This window comes from Mustela lutreola, chromosome 10 (assembly GCF_030435805.1).
Source record: "Mustela lutreola isolate mMusLut2 chromosome 10, mMusLut2.pri, whole genome shotgun sequence".
In the NCBI taxonomy this organism is placed as follows: Eukaryota; Metazoa; Chordata; class Mammalia; order Carnivora; family Mustelidae; genus Mustela; species Mustela lutreola.
Window position 1 is genome coordinate 37,707,145 of NC_081299.1, and position 6,080 is coordinate 37,713,224.

The following is a 6,080-nucleotide window of genomic DNA, read 5'->3' on the forward strand; positions in this document are numbered from 1 at the left end:
ATATAAGTATATATCCCCATATAAATATATAAAAATATACATGGGAATATTATTCAGCCTTAAAAATAGAAGGAAATCTTGGTATTGTGACAAGGATGAACCAAAGGGCATTTTGCTAAGTGTAATAACCAGACAGAGAATGACAAATACTTCTATGGTGTCACTTGTATGTGGAACCAAAAAATGTCAAACTCACGAAAACAGAATAGAACGGTGGTTGCCAGGAGCTCACGGATAGAGGAAGAGAGATCTGTTTGCTAAAGGTACAAACTTAGAGTTACAGAATAAATGAGTTCTGAGTGTGTGACACACAGCTTGGTGACAGTAGTCACTAATACTGCCTGGTATACTTGAAATTTGCTAAGAGAATAGATATTAGCATTCTCAACAACAACAAAAAAAGGTAACTATGTGAAGTGACAGATGTGTTAATTAACCTGATTGTGGGTTCATTTCACAGTGTAAATGTATATGAAATCATCACATCCTATGTTTTCAATGTATTAACAAGTTTATTTAACAATTATACCTCAAAACTGGGGGAAAAAAAAGTAACTCTTGCAGGTCCACAGTCTCACGGAATCTGCAGAGAAGGCAATATCACAGGCTTACGAAGTGATTTCTGAAATGCGGCGGACTCTGAACACTGCCCCTCCCTGCCAAGGGTTTAGGAAACACACCGGCAATCCTCTCCATCCTCTGAACTCTTACTGAAAGCAGTGGGCATTCACCAGGCATTTACACCTGACTACCTCTTACTCTCTCTACTTCTTACAGCAACCTTGCAGGATTGTTTTCACAGGATTAGGAGAGAGATGGAGAGGCAGAAGCAACTTGTCCCAAGGTCACACAAAGAGTACGATGAGGACCCGGGAATCGAGACTCTTTGGATGGACTCCAAATGCCTGGTCCTTTCCTCTGGCTCTGAGGCTTGCTGAAACTTCCCTGCTGGGAAGTCATCTGATCTCCACCTTCCCCCCAAGCAAGAAAGGTGTAGCTCTGAGCTAGGAGGCAAGCGCTTCCCGAAGCTGGTGAGTGGGAAACGTTTGTCACAAGTAGCCCCCCTCTTTTTTTTTTTTTAATTTTTTGCCCAACAACGTTTGTGAGATGATAATGAGCTGTGGTAGACAGATGGACTGAGAGTCACTGAGACTCAGAGAGCATATGTGGTTTTGAAGAGTAGAGAAATCCAGAGATTTACAGAAAGTCACAGCGTTTCAAGAAGCTTCTGAATATTTCAGAGAAATAGTGACAGCATTCCAGAGAAAGTTTCCAAAAGTTCAGAGAAATACAGAAAATTGCAGATATTTGCGTATTTCCAGAGATCTATTGGGAGAGTGACACAGACAACTGGGGAAAAGTATTGGAGCAAGATGGAGGGTAGAGAAAATGGAATCAAGATATTTTTCTGACACACGGGCTCCCACATGCCAGGAATGTCTTTGGGAACTTTTGACATCTTACTGCAACACGTAAAACCTAGTGAGTCCCCATCTATCTACAGATATGGTACGTGGAAGTTTAGTTTCAAATACAAGGTGAAAGGTGGGGGAGTGCAGTCACCTAGTGGAGGAAAGGGCAGTCACCTAGTGGTTCCACAGCTAGGGGGACAGCCAGATGGAAGATGCCAAACTTTGTCCTCTTCCTCCTCCCAGTGGCCATCTCTTGTACTGCATGTTCTGAAAAGGGAAACCTTTCTGGGGCGGTAGACCCACAGGTGTCAGAAGGACCTACTCTGCAAGCCAGGGCCTTTGAAGAGAATCCACATATGACTCTCTCCCTTCTCTGAATTCCGATAGGACTGTAAATAGCTATAGTTGTGCGCCTTCAACCTGCGTTTGCCAGCTATCACCAAGACAGCGCAAACTACTGGCAAAGGGTTTTGTACCCTCTCCTTTCGCATTCACACCAGCCAAGCTGGGTCTCAGAAGATGGAGCCTACAAGAAGTGAGGCCACATGCCTAGGGTCACACAGTTAATAAGCTTGTGTCCTTCGGCCCTATGCTTGTCTTACTTCACATCCCCTATTCCTTTCTCTCTTGCTACCTCTAAGCTCTCCAGCTCAGTCTCCTTAAAGGAAGGGTCGTTCTCCACTTTATTTTCTCCAGTCACAGGCCAAGCACAGTGATATGCCATAGGAGCTGTGAATGCTGATAAGTACAAATGAATTGATGATTGACTGGTGTCTTACTGATTGACCATTTATTGATCACTATGGATCAGTGCCCCACCAGAGCCAGCGACTAGCTGGATAGCCATCCCAGGATGATTCTCCTTAAACCCTACTAGGTTTGCTGAGGTCAGTGAGCTAGAGTAGACCCTATCTGCTGCAGGCAACAAAGGCCGTATCTGCCCATCACATTTGCCACCTCGGGATGCAGGAGACCCAGGAGGCCTACAGAAATGAGGAAACGTCCTCACATAATTCCTGCAGGGAAGGGAAAGGACAGACAATGGAGTCCAGCCGAGTAGGCACTGCGAGCCTGACAAGGGGCAAGTCTCTCTCTCGGTGAGATTTCCTCTCTCCAGTCGATGGGACCTGATTCCAACAGGCCCTCACAGGCTATCAGGCTTCTAGCTGCAGAATAATCTAGGTAGTGATCCTGGTCCGGTCTGGTGGGCAGGGAGCGGCAGCCAGGGGTCAGAGCAGTGGAGTGGCCTGGGGAGGGAGAAAGGGAGGGGGTGTTCCACAGAGGCTGAGCCGCGGGGGAGACTCGTGCTCAACTCTTACTCTGCCCTGCCCCTGCCTCTGGGCGGACCAGTGGCTGGAACTCTCTGAGCCTCCGTTTTCTCACCAGAAAGTTGAGGGTCAAAACTTGCCTTCCATGAAAAGAGAACAAACATTTCCTGATCTCAGAGCTGCTGTGCTGCATCACTACACCCAATACGAGCCCCTGTGTCCTTTGCAGGCAGTGTGGAGCTCAGTGCAAGTCCTCCAGCCCCATCTTCTGTCCCAACAGGAACACTCGAGTCTTCAATAAACCCAGGATGGTGTGTCTTGTGCCTCTCAGCTTAGTGCTCACCAGCCTCCTCCCCAGTGGCGACTGAACGCACACCTTCTTGGGGGGCTTGGGAGGAAAGAGCACAACCATCACCCTTTCCAAGAAGCCCTGGGGCAGGGTGACAAAAAGGACAGAGCACCGATCTTGTAGCTGGTGGTCTTGGGTGTCCATCTCTGTCCTCCTGTAAACTCTGCCCAAGGTCCTGTGGTCCTGGGAAACATGCTGACTTCTCAGGGCCTTCCTTCCTCCCACTATGAAGTGAGGACGATGCCTCTATTCCTTATTTGATGTGGTAACTTCTGAAAATGATACTTCAGAGTAAGGACATTTAATAGGGCAGAACCATTTAGGCTTTACTCGTGAGCGTCTCCTTTCCATAGGGAGGGTTTCTGAACCAGTGTGTCAGAGTCCCGGCTCTTATGGATCTATATGCAATAACGTTATCTTCATTTCTTTGTGTATTATATAGAAATTAGAAAATGAAAAATTTGTGGCTAGCATTGTGTGAAATTAAAAAAATATATAATAATCCAATCATTCCAAATGTATAACTTTTCAGCTTGGGTATACATTTTAAATCAGAGCTAGTGGACAGTGATAATAAGACAATGGTGTGCTGTTTGGACTATAAAGGGTGGGTCTCCTAGGATCCCCCAGCATCCATTCTTCTCTGTTAATGAGTAAAAAACAGATTCTTGCCGGGGCACAGGCCACCCAAAATCTTTTTTTTTTTTTTTTAAAGATTTCATTTATTTATTTGACAGAGAGAGAGATCACAAGTAGGCAGAGAGTCAGGCAGAGAGAGAGAGAGAAGGAAGCAGGCTGAGCAGAGAGCCCGATATGGGACTCGATCCCAGGACCCTGAGATCATGACCTGAGCCGAAGGCAGCGGCTTAACCCACTGAGCCACCCAGGCGCCCCCACCCAAAATCTTAACAGCATTTCCCATCCTTCCCTGAAGCCTAGATGGGACTGCATGACTGAGTTCTGGGCAACGGGAAATCAGTGGAAATGTTGTGTGTAATTTTCAGGACATGTACACTGGAATATCAAGGCAATGGCTGGAGTGGGAGCAGCCATTTTTAACAATGAGATGGAAGATGGTAGGGCAACAAGATAAAAGGAGTTCAGTTCTCTTAAGAAGTTGTGAACTAACCTTACCAGTCTTGTTCACTCTACTTCCAGACTTTTGTGTGGAAAAAAAAAAAAATCTTTCTTGTTTAATCTACTCTTTTTTTTTTTTTTTTTAAGATTTTATTTATTTATTTGACAGGCAGAGATCACAAGTAGGCAGAGAGGCAGGCAGAGAGAGAGGAGGAGGCAGGCTCCCTGCTGAGCAGAGAGCCCAATGTGGGGCTCAATCCCAGGGTCCTGGGATCATGATCTGAGCCAAAGGCAGAGGCTTTAACCCCCTGAGCCACCCAGGCGCCCCATGTTTAAGCTACTCTTAACTTGGGTATGTATTATATACAAACTTAGTCCCAGCTGATATGTATTAGTTTGCATGGTTTTGAGTTTTATACTTTATAAAGAGCTTTCAGAGGAAAGGAGGAAACGAATGCCATATGTATTCATTCATTTATTTGATGAAAATGTAACAGTAATCCAAGGTGTACCAGGCCCTGGGCTATACCCTAGGGACAGAAATGAATCCAACAAACATTTGCCTTCCAGGAATTCGCCCCTAACAGGGGAAACAGACAAGCAGTTATAACACAACTAATAGGAGTTATAGTGGGGTCTCATATAACCCAGAATTCAAGAGAGGGATGGTGCACACACAGTCCCTTCGGGAAGCTGTCACAGAGACCACATCAGACAGGCGAGAGATTAGCTGGGGGAAGCAACTAGAGGACAAAAGGGAGGAAGCAGGGGGTAACTGGGAGGGAAGAGGGAAGGACAGGGAGATTCTAGGGAGCTTTAGGAAGATTTCTCCTTGGCTGGGAAGAATCCTCCAGCCAGAGATGCCCATTAGATGAGCCACGCTTCCTGCAGGAAAGGACATGCACGGTGCCAGCCATTCTCAGCCTCTGGCCGGGAGCAGCTGGGGCCCGTGGACTTCAGGGTGGACGCAGTGTTGTTGCTGAGGGGTGGTGGCGGGGCCACAGACACGCTGAGCTCTGCCACTGCCAAGGCCACCTTGGCAAGGCTCCCTAGGAGTTCTGTCTCACATTTAGGTGTGTGTGGGCGAGGTCAGGCACCTGTTAGAGCATTCTCACCCTTTGGACCGCAGCCAGACCCAAGACAGAAATAGTCTGGCAGCCCCGAGTTCAGCATCTCATTACATACATGTCATCTATTTCATTTTCCCAATTCTCTATTTTTCCAGTGCGTTTTTACCTCATTTTACAGATGCAAAATTTTGTACTTTGTGGGTTAAATAACTCTTCCATCACAGTGTAGCTAGTGAGCAGCAGACCCAGGGCTCGAATTCCTACCCCATCTGTGACTCTCCGACCCACCAGTCAGCCATCGCAGTCTGGCCACAGGGGCTCATGACGGAGGCCGAAACCCCCATGGGGGCTCAGCTAACAGCCAGGCCTCCCACAGACACTGGACTTGGCCACTGATAAGACAATTTCAAATCCACTGTGTTAATTCATTCTTCCAAAGACTCTTGAGATAGTTACTATCACCATTTTAGAGAAGAGAAAAGGGGACAGAAAAAGGTGAAGGGCTTTGCCTCCATCCCCCAGCTGGCGCACGTAGGAGCCTAAATGAACTTGCACTCATCTGACTTGTATTCAGGACGACTTCACAGCATTTCTTAGACAAGCTGCTGGTTAAGTGTATGTACACATGCACATGTGTGTGCGCACATGCCGGTCACACCTGTGCACGAGCTGTATGTGCGTGCGCATGTGCCGGTCACCCCTGTGGCTCAGCTCTGTGTGCATGTGCCAGTTATGCCTGTACACGAGCTATGTGTGTGTACACATGCCAGTCACACCTGTCCATGAGCTGTGTGTGTATGTATGTGTGTGTGTGCATGTGCCAGTCACACCTGTGCCTCAGAGCGTACATGCCAGTCACACCAGTGCACGAGCTGTGTGTGTGTGCACGTGCCGGTCACCCCTG